This window comes from Mus musculus, chromosome 4 (assembly GCF_000001635.26).
Source record: "Mus musculus strain C57BL/6J chromosome 4, GRCm38.p6 C57BL/6J".
Classification (NCBI taxonomy): Eukaryota; Metazoa; Chordata; class Mammalia; order Rodentia; family Muridae; genus Mus; species Mus musculus.
The window spans coordinates 49,394,670-49,411,770 of NC_000070.6; the positions used below are offsets into that span (position 1 = coordinate 49,394,670).

The window sequence follows — 17,101 nt, forward strand, 5'->3', positions numbered from 1 at the left end:
AGTGCTGGAAAGGAGAAGAAATAAGTTCTATGCTGGAACTTTCCCGAGTTCCCGGAAAGACAGCCCAGACAACACTTGGAGCTTCACCTGGTTGAAATCTATGTCATTCTTCCAACTTCCATAAGTTGGTGAAGAAATGGATTTGCATTGGTTCAAGCCATGGTGTTTATGGCTGCTTGTTGTAGCAGCAGTGAGAGACTGATACCACTAGTAACAGTTAACCTGAATCTCTTCTTCATCTCCTCCTTTACTAGTCACTTCATCAAATAAAACAATTCAGTGACATATTTGGAATAATTTTTCCCCCTCTCTTTGGGGAGGAACTCTGTAAAATCCTTATTCATTCTCGATTACCAAGCCGTTACAGATAACAGCCCATTTGCATTTCTAAATAAAAACAGGCTGAATACATTGTCTGTAGAAAGAGGAATCACTTAAGATACTATGAGGCTAGAGATGCAGCTCAGTTGGTAGGGTGCTTGTCTAGTGTGCTCATAAGCCCAGGTTCCATTCCTACCACTGCACAAAACAGCTACAGTGCCATGCTCCAGGGATGCCAGGACTTAGGAGGTGATACCAGGAAGGTCAGAAGTTGTAAGACCATCCTGAGCTACATAGAGAGCTTGAGACCATGCCGGGATACATGAGACCTTGTCTCAAAAGCAAAGCAAACCCAGACTCATGCTGGATATTTTGTACATAGCTCATTCCATCTTCCCAAACTACCCCATCTCTAATTCTCAACCAAGGGCCTTAAGGTTCAAAGAAGTTAAATACTACTCATTCTGTGAGCCGGTCACCAAGGCTGGAGCCCAAATCAATGAGACTCAAAACTTCAAGCTCCTTCCGTTGAGACTAAATTGCTGCTAACTGTACTCAAACATGCAATAAAATTCTAACAGTAGATAGTCTGCCAAGATTGGAAAGAAAAGGTCATTCAAGAGGCAGGCTTCATTCTCTAGAAGGATAAAGGTGAAGGGACAATCTGACTATTAAAATCCTTTTGGTTGGTGGTTTAGTCCCTGGGAGCTCTGGGGGTACTGATTGGTTCATACTGTTGTTCCTCCTATGGGACTGCAAACCCCTTCAGCTCCTTGGGTCCTTTCTCTAGCTCCTCCATTGGGGACACATGGAGGGATCCAAGACTCCAACCACATATGTAGCAGAGGATGGACTTATGGGACATCAATGGGAGGAAAGGCCCTTGGTCTCGTGAAGGGTCAATACCCCAGTGTAGGGGAATGCCAGGACAGGGAAGTGGGAGTGGGTGGGTTAGTGAGCAAGGGGATGGGGAAAGGGATAGGGGGTTTTTCAGAGGGGAAATGAGAAAAGGGGATAAAATTTGAAATGTAAACAAAGAAAATATCTAATAAAAAATCTTTTTGGAGGTATCATCATGGACTCCCCCAATCTCTTCTCTGGGGCAAAAACCAACTGGCAATTACATGTCACCACTCTGACTTCTTTCAAATCTCCTTATAGGGGTATTTGCATTTGGACTTTTTGCTACTGACATTTTTGTAAACGCGGGGCAAGTGGTCACTGGTCACCTAACACCATACTTCCTGACAGTGTGCCAGCCAAACTATACCAGTACAGACTGCCGGGCACACCAATAGTTCATCAACAATGGCAACATCTGCACTGGGGACCTGGAAGTGATAGAAAAAACGCGGAGGTCCTTTCCCTCCAAACATGCCGCTCTGAGCATTTACTCCGCCTTATATGCCACGGTGAGTGTGTGAGTCTTACTGTCTCCCAAGTTGAGGCTTTACTGGGCTGTGTCTCTCACCCTTCCCACAACCATTGTGTCATCCCTGTCACGTGGTGATGTCAGTCAGATAAAACATGTTTCTCTCATCAACCAACCAGTTCTCCCAGAGCTCTCAGGGACTAAACCACCAACCAAAGAGTACACATGGAGTGACCCATGGTTCCAGCTGCATATGTATCAGAGGATGGCCTTGTCGGTCATCAATGGGAGGAGAGGCCCTTGGTCCTCTGAAGGCTCGATGCCCCAGTGTGGGCAAATGACAGGGTGGTGTGGTGAGAGTAGGTGGATGAGAGGGGGAGCACCCTCATAGAAGTAAGGGGTAATGGGTGGGATAAGAGGTTTGTGAAGGGGAAATTGGGAAAGGGGATAGCATTTTGAAATGTAAATAAATAAAATATCCAACTAAAAAAAAACATGTTTCTCTCACATCATATCACACTGTTGATAAGCCCCTCCCAGAGGACTTAGTTTGAAAAGACATTTGATAATTGTCCATTTATACCCTCCCGGTTTACATGCGGAGAAACTAAGTCCTCATGAATACCTAAGAATGCACAGTCAGAGCTTTGCCAAGCTCCTGGCCCTGGGTCTGGGACTCTCTGACTGCTCTGCCACAGTTTTGGTGGTTTCAGGACAGCATACCTTGCTCGTGCCTACCTGAAGGGTTTCAGTTGTAGTTGCCTGGATGTGTAGTTACCCTCACAGTGTGCAGGTCAGGATTAAACCGGTCTCCTGAGATTCTTGCAACATGCATTATCTTATCACTTTGTTAAATGTTGGATATTTCCAGAAGAATCTAAGACCCCCAAACTTCTCCCTAGATCACATGGCCTTTGATTGCTCCACTAGGTCAGAATGCCATCTTTTTGCTTGTTTTACTCTCAGGCGAGGAAGAGCAGTAGTGTCTTTGTTTTCCTACACTTTAACCAGCACCCACGCTGGGAATGGCTTATTTCGTCTTTCTCTGACCTATGCTTCATTTGAACCTGGAACTCAGGAGCACAACTACGAGCTTGGACACACACAGGCCAGCAGCACAAGGTCACTCACTGGTGCACTGCTGTGTATGATTCACCAGTGCAAGTAGCCACAGGTCAGAAGGACCCCTAAGGAAGTCAGAGCTAAGGCTCCTTTCAAACTACCCAGATGTTCTGGAGTTCCCTCACCTGACTTCTCAGCCCTGCCTGCAGGGAGCAGCATCCCCTCTCCTCCAGCCAAGCACTGCTGGGGGCACACACTCTGTCCCTGGTTAGACTTTGTTTTTTCTTTACATAACAAAGAGGAAACGTAGGCCAAGAATCCTCAGGGACATTTAGTGTGTTTTCTGATTTTCATAATATTGATTGGTTCCTAAATTTTCTGGAGCATAATTTGTATAAAGTCACTTGATTTTGCCTCCCTCCCATTTTGCATTTTTATCAGATTCAAGTCACTACTATGTGAAATTGATTTTGATGATGCCATTATATAGATAAATTGGTAACTTAGGCCAGAGTGCCATCATCAGATGAAACCTGAACACCGGCAGCCGTGGAAAGAATTGAATATAGTGGGGGCACACCGCTCACCCTGCTGGCATCATTCAAGGATTCGGACACCATCCTAGTAAAAGCAGGCCTCACACTTATATAGATAAACCCAGATACAACGTTCCAACGGAATAAACGTTTTCTGTTATGTGCTAAATTATGCTTTCAGGATTGCTCAAGGCTGATGGATATATATAGCATTGGAAATGTAAATGAGCTAAATACCTAATAAAAAAGGAAAAAAAAAACAAAAAAAACTACGTGGTCTGGATCCAGCCATTATTGTTCAGTTATTCCTTCTGACAATATAGTTTCTGCTCATAAACTCATGACAATGAAAAAGTCACTAACGAACTCATGTTCATTGTCATGGCTGCCCTGTTTCCTATCTAACTAACTAGCTTAATGAAGTTGTCCAATGAGATTTGTTGCTCAGGTTTTCTTTTACAAAGTCCCTGTTTCTGACCTGGGATTCGTGTGCATTGCCGTGGAGGAGCCAGGCCAAGGACTGCCGGGGACTCACTGGCCTGGTCTCTCTCTTTCTCTCTCTCTCTCTCTCTCCCCCCCCCCCCCCCCCCCACTGCAGATGTACATCACAAGCACAATCAAGACGAAGAGCAGTCAGCTGGCCAAGCCAGTGCTGTGCTTGGGGACCCTCTGTACCGCCTTCCTGACAGGCCTCAACCGCGTCTCAGAGTACCGGAACCACTGTTCCGACGTGATCGCCGGCTTCATCCTGGGCACCGCAGTGGCCCTGTTTTTGGTAGGTCAGCCTTTTTCCTTCTACTTCTTCCATTTCATGTCCTCTGGGTAAAGCCACAGCTCACTCACTGACTTTCCCAGATTCCAGTCTGAGTCGCCATTCCCCGTGCTCCCGACTTCTAAGCAGCAATCCTCCAAAGAATACATATGCTTCTCTACAAGAAGAAAAGCAGAGTACTTTTGCTTTGAGAAATTTGATTGGACACCGGGCATGGTGGACAGCTGCTTTTCCTGAATATGCTCACACATTTCTATAGAACACTCCCTGTGAAACTATTGTCACTCAACATTCCTTCCATCAGACACCAGCCCTCTTTTCCTAATGGAAGAAGATGAGAGGCTGAGGTATAAATTCTCTGGGTGGAGACACAGAGCAAGTGCTGAAATGATCCCATGCTGCTGGCCTCTCATTAGAAAGACTTCCTGAGAAACATTTTTGAAAGAAAACAAGAATTATAGATGACTTCAAGAGATCAGTCTCCAAGGGAGATCACTGGTACATGAACAAGGATGGGCTAGAAGACAAGTCACTCTTGATATCTAACATCATTAGAGCACACTATCGCCCGCTAATAAGAAATGACAGCAAAGACATCCACACATCTGCATGGGCTTTTGAGAGATTGTCTGTGAAAGCCTGTGGGTTGCTGGGGTGCTGTATAAGAAGAGTTCTGCTTTAAGATTAGACTTTTCTCTTAGTAACTTTCCCATCTTCTTTCCTATCCCTTGGTCATTGTTTGCTCTGTTATTGCTTCCAGTGATTTGACAGCTATGGTCAATTTTGCTTTCATCCAATTTGATTTGTACTTTAAAAATCCAGACTGCCATTGAATTGCTGTCTACTCGCTTGCACACACATATCCATAGCTCAAAGGCACACATCAAGCTGGGAACAGAAGGGAAAAATGACGTCAGAGAGAGGAGAGAGAGTAACCAGATATGGAGAGGAGACAGATAGAAGCAAAAGCCAAGAAGACCAGCATACTCTCTGTTCCCCTCCAACACTGCTTTACACATCTGTGTTTCCCATGAGAAAGGGCAATGGAAATGTGGACTGAGCAATGACTGCATGCCCTGCAATACAAACGCCTCCAGTTTTGAGTTCTTAGGACACAGCTGGCAATATTTTAACCTTCATTTTACTGTCCAGTAAATTGGGCCTCAAAATATATTGCTTAGTAAATAATCACCCATTCACGATAAACCTCAACTCCAAGGCTTGGACACTTCCCCTTCTACCATTTCCAAAGTAGCCAAAGTTTTAAACAGAGCTATAGTGTAAAGTGGAGACGAGCCTGTTTTTTTTTAAAAAAAAAAAATGTTTGTGTGGATGTTCTGTATGGTTTGAAAAATTAGCGGAAAGACTCAACACTAGGCATAGAAACAAAGAAGCAGAATAACAAAAATAGATATGGAAAGAGGCAGAACAATGCATCGTGGGCAGAGAAGATGCTAAAAACTATGACTGGTAGAAAATAAGGAACGGAACATAGATAAACATTTATAGTGAGTTGCTTAAGCCAAGTAAGCAATAAAGACATATTTGACAATGATCATTTTAGGCAGATGTTAAACATCAGTCAGTGTGGGCTGAGAACTTGTTATGTTTGGCACTTAAGAGAAAAAAATAATATAGTGGTAGGATTTTGAGGAATTTAAACTTCCCCTGTCCAAGCTGAAGAGACTAATACAATAGCACCTCACTTCTTACCGTTGGAAATTGTTGCCTGGATCAACCAAAGTGAGGCACAAGCCCAGGACACTGCCAGACACACAGCAGCCTTCAGCACATGTTTGGTGTGATAACAAGGGGACTTACACGGGTCATACTGTCATAAATCTATAAGGTAAGTTTTCTCGCTCCCATTTGACAGCTGAGGAGATGAGCCCTGTGGGGTATCCCCAGCCACCTGGTGAATTTCCTTCACAGTACCTGCTGTGTGCTCAGCATACAGTTCAGGCCCCTCTCACTCTTTCCTACAATTCCAAGGAAATATGTCACCTTGGTGCTCATATTCATGTACAACGGTCTGTCACTATCAGAGATGACCGGGAGCCGCCTGCCGGAGTCTGACCCAATCTCTCTTCCCTCTCATCCTGCAGGGAATGTGTGTGGTTCATAACTTTAGAGGAACCCAAGGCTCTCCTTCCAAACCCAAACCCGAGGATCCCCGCGGAGTTCCCCTGATGGCTTTCCCAAGGATAGAGAGCCCGCTGGAAACCTTAAGTGCACAGGTATAGTAAAGTCACTGTAGCAAGCAAACTCATGACCTTTGCAGGTTACTTATTTAATCCTGAGGAAGTGCTAAGTGTTGTTCAAATTAAACCCAAGGAGTTTTAGGGGACTCTGATCGCTAATGTATAGTCAACATTCAGGTTCTTTGAACGATTCCTATGGGAAGCCAGTTTGACTAACATCCAAGTGGTTTCCTGTGCAATTCCATTTCCCTTGATGTTGTTGGGGGTGGGGTGGAAAAGTGGGATCCAAACTTCAGGGGAACATCGACACAACAGTCAAAGAAAATACAAAATGCAAAAGGATCCTAACTCAAAACATCCAGGAAATCCAGGACACAATGAGAAGACCAAACCTACGGATAATAGGAATTGATGAGAATGAAGATTTTCAACTTAAAGGGCCAGCTAATATCTTCAACAAAATAATTGAAGAAAACTTCCCAACCGTAAAGAAAGAGATGCCCATGAACATACAAGAAGCCTACAGAACTCCAAATAGGCTGGACCAGAAAAGAAATTCCTCCCGACACATAATAATCAGAACAACAAATGCACTAAATAAAGATAGAATATTAAAAGCAGTAAGGGAGAAAGGTCAAGTAACATATAAAGGAAGGCCTATCAGAATTACACCAGACTTTTCACCAGAGACTAGGAAAGCCAGAAGAGCCTGAACAGATGTTATACAGACACTAAGAGAACACAAATGCCAGCCCAGGCTAATATACCTGGCCAAACTCTCAATTACCATACATGGAGAAACCAAAGTATTCCAGGACAAAACCAAATTCACACAATATCTTTCCACGAATCCAGCCCTTCAAAGGATAATAACAGAAAAGGAGCAATACAAGGACGGAAATCACGCCCTAGAACAAACAATAAAGTAATCCCTCAACAAACCAAAAAGAAGACAGCCACAAGGACAGAATGCCAACTCTAAAAACAAAAATAATAGGAAGGAACAGTTACTTTTCCTTAATATCTCTTAATATCAATGGACTCAATTCCCCAATAAAAAGACATAGACTAACAGACTGGCTACACAAACAGGACCCAACATTCTGCTGCTTACAGGAAACCCATCTCAGGGAAAAAGACAGACACTACCTCAGAGTGAAAGGCTGGAAAACAATTTTCCAAGCAAATGGTCTGAAGAAACAGGCTGGAGTAGCCATTCTAATATCGGATAAAATCGACTTCCAACCCAAAGTTATAAAGAAAGACAAGGAGGGACACTTCATACTCATCAAAGGTAAAATCCTCCAAGAGAAACTCACAATTCTGAATATCTACACTCCAAATGCAAGGGCAGCCACATTCATTAAAGACACTTTAGTAAAGCTCAAAGCACACATTGCACCTCACACAATAATAGTGGGAGACTTCAACACACCACTTTCATCAATGGACAGATCGTGGAAACAGAAACTAAACAGGGACACAGTGAAACTAACAGAAGTTATGAAACAAATGGACCTGACAGATATCTACAGAACATTTTATCCTAAAACAAAAGGATATAACTTCTTCTCAGCACCTCATGGGACCTTCTCCAAAATTGACCATATAATTGGTCACAAAACAGGCCTCAACAGATACAAAAATATTGAAATTGTCCCATGTATCCTATCAGACCACCATGGCCTAAGACTGATCTTCAATAACAACACAAATAATGGAAAGCCAACATTCACGTGGAAACTGAACAACACTCTTCTCGATGATACCTTGGTCAAGGAAGGAATAAAGAAAGAAATTAAAGACTTTTTAGAGTTTAATGAAAATGAAGCCACAACGTACCCAAACCTTTGGGACACAATGAAAACATTTCTAAGAGGGAAACTCATAGCTCTGAGTGCCTCCAAGAAGAAACGGGAGAGAGCACATACTAGCAGCTTGACAACACATCTAAAAGCTCTAGAAAAAAAGGAAGCAAATTCACCCAAGAGGAGTAGACGGCAGGAAATAATCAAACTCAGGGGTGAAATCAACCAAGTGGAAACAAGAAGAACTATTCAAAGAATTAACCAAACGAGGAGTTGGTTCTTTGAGAAAATCAACAAGATAGATAAACCCTTAGCTAGACTCACTAGAGGGCACAGGGACAAAATCGTAATTAACAAAATCAGAAATGAAAAGGGAGACATAACAACAGATCCTGAAGAAATCCAAAACACCATCAGATCCTTCTACAAAAGGCTATACTCAACAAAACTGGAAAACCTGGACGAAATGAACAAATTTCTGGACAGATACCAGGTACCAAAGTTGAATAAGGATCAAGTTGACCTTCTAAACAGTCCCATATCCCCTAAAGAAATAGAAGCAGTTATTAATAGTCTCCCAGCCAAAAAAAGCCCAGGACAAGACGGGTTTAGTGCAGAGTTCTATCAGACCTTCAAAGAAGATCTAATTTCAGTTCTGCACAAACTTTTTCACAAGATAAAAGTAGAAGGTACTCTACCCAACTCATTTTATGAAGCCACTATTACTCTGACACCTAAACCACAGAAAGATCCAACAAAGATAGAGAACGTCAGACCAATTTCTCTTATGAATATCGATGCAAAAATCCTCAATTAAATTCTCGCTAACCGAATCCAAGAACACATTAAAGCAATCATCCATCCTGACCAAGTAGGTTTTATTCCAGGGATGCAGGGATGGTTTAATATACGAAAATCCATCAATGTAATCCATTATATAAACAAACTCAAAGACAAAAACCACATGATCATCTCGTTAGATGCAGAAAAAGCATTTGACAAGTTCCAACACCCATTCATGATAAAAGTTTTGGAAAGATCAGGAATTCAAGGCCCATACCTAAACATGATAAAAGCAATCTACAGCAAACCAGTAGCCAACATCAGAGTAAATGGAGAGAAGCTGGAAGCAATCCCACTAAAATCAGGGACTAGACAAGGCTGCCCACTTTCTCCCTACCTTTTCAACATAGTACTTGAAGTATTAGCCAGAGCAATTCGACAACAAAAGGAGATCAAGGGGATACAAATTGGAAAAGAGGAAGTCAAAATATCACTTTTTGCAGATGATATGATAGTATATATAAGTGACCCTAAAAATTCCACCAGAGAACTCCTAAACCTGATAAACAGCTTCGGTGAAGTAGCTGGATATAAAATTATCTCAAACAAGTCAATGGCCTTTCTCTACACAAAGAATAAACAGGCTGAGAAAGAAATTAGGGAAACAACACCCTTCTCAATAGTCACAAATAATATAAAATATCTCGGCGTGACTCTAACTAAGGAAGTAAAAGATCTGTATGATAAAAACTTCAAGTCTCTGAAGAAAGAAATTAAAGAAGATCTCAGAAGATGGAAAGATCTCCCATGCTCATGGATTGGCAGGATCAACATTGTAAAAATGGCTATCTTGCCAAAAGCAATCTACAGATTCAATGCAATCCCCATCAAAATTCCAACTCAATTCTTCAACGAATTAGAAGGAGCAATTTGCAAATTCATCTGGAATAACAAAAAACCTAGGATAGCAAAAACTCTTCTCAAGGATAAAAGAACCTCTGGTGGAATCACCATGCCTGACCTAAAGCTGTACTACAGAGCAATTGTGATAAAAACTGCATGGTACTGGTATAGAGACAGACAAGTAGACTAATGGAATAGAATTGAAGACCCAGAAATGAACCCATACACCTATGGTCACTTGATCTTCGACAAGGGAGCTAAAACCATCCAGTGGAAGAAAGACAGCATTTTCAACAATTGGTGCTGGCACAACTGGTTGTTATCATCAAGCTTGGGCAGAAGGTCCTTCTGTGTCCATCATTTGATTGCCCCTTACAATTAGAGTTCCCTCTCATTCATGCTCCTCGTGGAACTGAGAACCTTTAAGGACCTGGGTTCTATGATCTATGTCCTATGTGACATGTTTCTTGACATTAACTAAGTGTAACACAAATACTGTTTGGATGGAAGCAAGCCAGAGCCAAAATCTCAACTAAATCCTTCAACCAAAAACCAATCAACCTCAAGTTAGACCAGAGACACTGTTTCTGCTGTCACTATTTCTATGACAAATACAGACTTGAGAGAACCAATGAGCAAAACTTCTGCAGGTGAATCAGAACACAGTTACAGGAAGCTGTGGGAAGTACTGGCCATGTGGCATAGTCCAAACCCATGGTGGACAACTGAGGAAGGCAAGCATTGCTTTTACTAGAAAACATTTTTGCAGAGATAGAAGATAATAACCTTTACTCATTGTTCAAGAAAGAGAAGTAACAGTCATTGAGAGTCCTTTCCTCACACTTTCACAGTACTCTTACAACTGGCATTACCCTATTTTAGAAAGGAAGATATCCTTAATACCATTCCCAAGATGTTTAACCAAAATTAAACATGGACCCATCAAACCCTGTGCATCCTACTTTAGCATACAGCCTCTTATTTCATTCAACAAAACTTCCTTTTTAAAAATCTACCTCTCAGACTTGAACATGAAAATGTGCTGCAGGAATTGTATGTTCAACCTGAACTATTCTTCCAATAAGTGGCTGGCATGTTCTCTCTGAGTAAAAGCCTCCCATGCAACACCTTGGGCCAGAGTATACAGTAGAAGCTGATGCTTTGTGGCTGGGAGAATGAAACTATCTTCCCAGGGAGGAACTATGGAGATTTTAGAGACCAAAACTGCCCTTTGGAGCACATACTTACACACATGAAACCTACCTGCCATTCAGAATCTCAGGAGGACAGCTTTCTATGACCAGGAGCCAGGAATCTGCTTTCTCTCCTTCTGGAACATTCTTTTCCCTTTGCCTCACAGAACCCTCCTCCTTAAAATATTAACCCATGTTTGACATTTGCATTCTGTGATTCCTGCTGATATTGCTGATTAAGACAGGGTACAGAGGAACTAAAAAGTAAACTACTATAGAAAATTCCAACTGAAGAGATAGTTCTCCAGCCATCACTGTATGGGCCTAAAATTCTTCCAAAACGCCATCTTTCAGCTACCCATGTTCCCCAATTAAATGCTCATATTCACTCTAACAAAGGAATAAGTTAGAAATGAAGCAATTGGTTTCCTCTGTATGTATGGATGTTTTCTACTCATGAGGACAAGAGATGATAAAACATAGAAGAAGAAGAAGAAGAAGAAGAAGAAGAAGAAGAAGAAGAAGAAGAAGAAGAAGAAGAAGAAGAAGGAGGAGGAGGAGGAGGAGGAGGAGGAGGAGGAGGAGGAGGAGGAGGAGGAGGAAGAGGAAGAACAACAACAACAACAACAAAAACAACAAGAACAACAAGAACAACAAGACAAGAAGAACAAAAAGAACAACAACAACAGATACTACTACAAGAACAATAAGAGAAGACACCAAGAACAAGAACAAGAACAACTAATTGTTAACAAGACTACAGATACCTGGACTCCTCTCCCAAGAGATTTTAGTTCAGAAATGCATGGTGGAAACAAGTTGAAAAATATTCCCAGGGGATTCTGATGCACCTTTGATTCTGAATTAGTACTAACACAAACTTCATATTATATATAAATAGAAAAATAAAACAAAGCAGAATTAAAGAACTCAGGTCAAAGTCACCTACCTGACTATCTTAAGGTCACATCCATGTGGTAACAATACATGTACACAGGGACATACACACACAGACACACACAGACACACACAATTTAATTTTTAAATATGTAAAAAGAAGACATTTTAATGACTCTGAATTATGTAGACCATATTCCTACAAATTAATTAAAGTCAAATGAAAACCACTTTATCCACTGGAAAATAATAATTTTAGTCCCAGAGAAGTCATAACTCAAAGAATAAGTCATACTAGTAATAATTCATAGCTAGTAGTCAGTCTTTAAAACATTTCAAAGGTATGAAATATAGCTGTCACTTTGGGATCCTGTGTTAAATATGTATGTTAAAACAGTAGGGGAAAGTTTACATGAAGAAGTGATTTTGCTTCAGTTGAAAATGCTGAAGGAAGTCTCTACATGGTCCATCCTTTCATCTCAGCTCCAAACTCTGTCTCTGTAACTCCTTCCATGGGTGTTTTGTTCCCAAATCTAAGGAGGGGCATAGTGTCCACACTTCAGTCTTCATTCTCCTTGAGTTTCATGTGTTTAGCAAATTATATCTTATATCTTGGGTATCCTAGGAAAGAGAGGCCCATTGGACTTGCAAACTTTATATGCCCCAGTACAGGGGAATACCAGGGCCAAAAAGGGGGAGTGGGTGGGCAGGGGAGTGGGGGTGGGTGGATATGGGGGACTTTTGGTATAGCATTGGAAATGTAAATGAGTTAAATACCTAATAAAAAATGGAAAAAATAAATAAATAAATAAATAAAATATCCAATAAAAGAAAAGAAAAGAAGAAAAAAAAAAAAAAGAAAATGCTGAAGGAAGAGATAACAGGAGTTGAAGGGCCTTGGAAGAATATGAAGGGGAAAGCATAGTTTTGTGGGTTTTGTTTGGGGATGTTATTTGTTTAAGAGGGGACCTGAAGCTGAGGTGGGGGATGGGGAGGGGAAGGATCAGGGAAAAATTTGGGGGAGAGGAAAAATACACCATGAAAAGTTTGAAATGTTAAATTAATAAGAGAGAGAGTGAGAGATCAGTGAGCCTTAGTCTGGAAGATATTTAAGGAATGGATGATAGTATGTCGATGTCTCTTACCCCAGCTCTGAGACTGTATGTTTTCCTTGCTCTACAGAATCACTCCGCCTCCATGACCGAAGTCACCTGAGATGAATAAAGACATGCAGCTGTTTAGGGATTGTTTGGTTTTTGTTTTGTTTTTTTCCAGCAACCTTCCAGTTCAATTCTTCAAAACACACAGATACTCAAGTCAAACTGTGAAGACAAGTATTACATTTATCTAGTTAGAGGCTAATGTTTTGTACATTTTTTGTATGAAGAAGTGATGTAGCTTGCCCTGATCTTTTTTTGTCAGCTTTAATATATTTATGCCAGATTTTTAAAACCAACAAAATTTTCCTGTTGTTCGAGTGTGCATTGAAGAATCACATTTATCCAATGGCTAACGTTGTTTTGTGATATTTGTACACAAATTTTTCTCAGTTTTATAGACACAAATAAAGCGAACAACCCACTTTAACCCTTTATTACCACAGTTGCTGCCTCCTCCAGAAGTTTTGAATTTTAATGGAAGTTAAACTTTTGAGTTACAGGAAGGACCGTGGTAGTTAATTGTAAATCTCAAAGTCAATCGTGGAAAAAAAATATTGGAAGAGAACATTGTGTTCTGCTTTGTAAATAGTTGACTGCATTCCCAGTTAAAGCAACAGGGGCATACTAGTGAAGAGTTCTAGTTGCCCAACTATTGGCACAGAAGCCTATATTTGGAGGAAGAGTACTTTGGTTATATGATGCTTTCTTAGATAATGGCCTCGCCATCCTACAGAGCACAAGGTCAGTCTGGGATTCTGACCTTGGGCAGGTGACACCGTGGCCTACTATCCAAGAGAGCAGCAAGCACCAGCCTTTCCTGTCAACTCAACAGTTTTGTATATCATATTGTATGGACTTTTTATGAAAAAGAATATTTTACAGTTTGCACAGTATTATTTTACAGAAAGGCTATCAGAGCATCTACATGTAGAGCCCAGAGCAACGGCTTCACTATGGGGCTTTTAACTGTTCTTAGATTTTAACTGCATCCCATTTTTTCTAGCATGGTGATAATGTGTCCCTCCTTTGGGAGAAGGAGTTCCCTTTCTGTATCTATCAAAATGTTTCTCACCCTTGTCAGGTCTTCTTAGCTTTTTTTGTACATATTTTTTTTTCTAAAGAGAAGAAAAAAAAAGTTATCACAAAATGTAGTCTGGCTCCTGTGCTCTGTGTTTCATTTCAGTTGGCGGTGTTTGAAGAACTGTGGAGTGTCTGTGCTTCTCAGTCCATGAGAGAGGGGATTAGATGAACCATTAAACAGGGGCATGCTGAAAGGTCATTCAGAGTAAGCAGACAGAAGCAGGGGGCGAAGGAATGACTGTACACAAATAGGCATACATATGTGTTAAAATAAGGTGAAAGAATTCCTTCATTTATTAAGATACTCAAATCAAATGCATTTTCTGGATTCTTAGTGTGATGCCATAGTCTTCAACCTGTTCTGAAATTTCCAAGTTTTCAGTAAACAATTAGTCTTTTTTTTTTTTTTTAGGAACAAAAGTCACCTCTGATAAAACTTTCCTGGGAGTTTCCTGAACTATACTCATACACATGTTCTAAGTAGTATCTGACTAAAGTCAGAGAAAAGAGCTGTTAAGGCTCTGTTCATCACAAGTGTTAACCACCTGCCCTCACATATATAATGCATCTGTTGTTTTCAGGGCAATGAACCCAGGGAGGGATATAAACTCGAAAACACTGTGACATACACCAGTTCCAACATCTTGGTCGAGCTCTGCCCCATTCTTATTTCTATTCTTTCTGTTACATGATGCCTCTGAATCAAGTTTAGCCCTTCTTGGTGTGATGTGTCTACTGAGATGGTTCATGGATGCTACAGACAAAAGGAAGTCCCAGGAAAGAATGATTTGTAGACTCTGAGCTCTGTCTTCTGTCCTGTATGCTAAGTGTGAAGTCATCCAGTGTCTGGGCGACTCATTTTATTTACTTAAACACATGGTATTTTTAAAGAAAATTAGTAATGGGCTCTCTTTAGTTTACTTTTCCTAAAACATCAGAAATGAGGGTAGACAAAATTGATGTTTATTACCTACTTCATGTCACACGTAGTTTTCAGCTTTTCTTGTCACCAAATTGTATTTTGAAGAAAAATCAAGTCAACAACACGGATCACTACCTTTGAACTCTTTTTTTCTAGGTTTGATTCTGGGAAGATCACTTGTTACTTCAAAATCTGTGGTCACAGACTCTGCTTCCATAGCCCAGGGTGTATAGGGTATTCTCTGGCAAGCTATGCTCTATATCAGTTACAACTGAGGGATTTCTTTCTGTTCTGTTCCCTGGATCTCTGAGTTAGTCTACCCTCTGCATTATGCCACTTTAATAAAGCCTCTGCGTACCCTTAAGATATTCAGTGGCCTCAGGTTGAGGGTAAACCTTCCAATCTAGCATGTGAGATTCATTCCTCAGGTTTGGATGTCCCTACTTGGTTTTTCTGACAAAGACAAAGCTTTTTGTTCAAACAGGACAAATAATGACTATAACCTAAGAGAAATAAATTCTGGAGTGAATGCTGTTCCTCTTTTTTAGTGGATTGCAGAAATGCCTGAGAAAGTCTGACTTGCTGTGGAAAGGGATTGGAAAGAAACAAGACTAATAAAGTGTTTTGATGTTATGCACCAGTGAGACTGTTAACTCGTGGACGTCCATGCTCTGATGACATGCCCATTACAGGACTTGACACAGAAAACACTTTGTTAAAGTTTATCCAACAGATAGATGCCAAATTTCATCCCAACTTGCCTGAAGATTAACTATGACCTATTTGGAAATAAGAGTACTTTTAATAGGGTCTAAAGGAGCTGAAAAATAACACATTTAGATACAGGGTTAATAATGACAAAGAGTGTACCCTGTGCAGTTATGCCTCTGTGTATCCCAGTGATAAGCTCTAAAGATCTCTTTGACTGTGATGGATAGGAAGGCTTTGGCAACTCCAGTATTGGAAAATGCAAATATCCTTTAATGTGCTCTTGAAAGGAGAAAGAGTAGATGACATTGGAATGAATTGGTAAGAACTGGTATTTATGCTTTGAAATTTTGGCTTCATTCCCTGACATAGATTAGCAATTAGCAACTGCAACATATAATATCTTGAAGGTAGATTCATCAAATAGACAATTCCCCAAGTTTATTTCAAGGACTGGGTTCCACAACTGCTACAATAATGAGGAAGTGCATAAAGATAAGAAACACTGACGTTATATGACCAAGTTTGACCTTACTCGTTTCCCAAATATTTCCTCAAACTGTAGCAAACAAAACTAAAACTTTGTTAACAGTAAATGCATCTTAGCCTCCTCTACAGTCCTCAAGATCTTGGATTTTACCTTATCAGTTGCAATCTCACTTGGTGCATATAGGGAACCACCCCTGAACATTTCTTTTTTATTATTATTATTAGATATTTTCTTTGTTTACATTTCAAATGCTATCCCGAAAGTCCCCTATACCCTCCCCCTGCCCTGCTCCCCAACCCACCCAGTCCCATTTCTTGGCCCTGGCATTCCCCTGTACTGAGGTATATAAAGTTTGCAATAACAATGGACCTTTCTTCCCAATAATGGCCAACTAGGCCATCTTCTGCTACATATGCAGCTAGAGACACGAGCTCTGGGGGTACTGGTTAGTTCATATTGTTGTTCCACCTCTAGGGTTGCAGACCCCTTCAGTGCCTTGGGTGCTTTCTCTAGCTTCTCCATTGGGGGCTCTGTGTTCCATCCTATAGATAGATGACTGTGAGCATCCACTTCTGTATTTGCCAGGCATTGGCATAGCCTCATAAGAGACAGCTATATCAGGGTCCCTTCAGCAAAATCTTGCTGGTATATGCAATAGTGTCTGGGTTTAGTGGCTGATTGTGGGATGGATCCCCGAAATAACCCCTTGGGATGTAAAGTCAGAAGCCACCAATGCTAACATACACAGCTAATGTACACATGTAGTCTGACTCTTTTTGAGAAATCACAAGATCTTAAGTATGTATGACTTTCTTTCTAAGGTACCTCTCTTTCTAGTAACCTGTTTTTAAATTGGTTTAAAGAATCTTTTAAGGGCTGATGAGATGGATCAG

The 17,101-nt window shown here is 40.9% G+C and overlaps 1 protein-coding gene and 1 pseudogene across 3 annotated transcripts in view; one reads left to right on the plus strand and one right to left on the minus strand.

Moving 5' to 3' along the window:
• The window catches only part of Acnat2 (acyl-coenzyme A amino acid N-acyltransferase 2), a 33,694-nt gene extending 20,212 nt beyond the window's left edge, over positions 1-13,482 (minus strand). Inside the window, exons 1-2 of one of the 3 annotated variants that reach the window (NM_145368.3) lie at positions 13,447-13,482; positions 12,994-13,059 (exon numbers count right to left, since the gene is read on the minus strand). The gene's annotated coding sequence lies outside the window, so the exon portion shown is untranslated. Of the gene's footprint in view, positions 1-11,021; positions 11,090-12,993; positions 13,060-13,446 lie in introns of those variants that run through there. The other 2 variants (XM_011249969.3, NM_001356289.1) reach the window with 2 other exon arrangements.
• On the plus strand, positions 1,479-15,646 carry Gm12451 (predicted gene 12451; annotated as a pseudogene).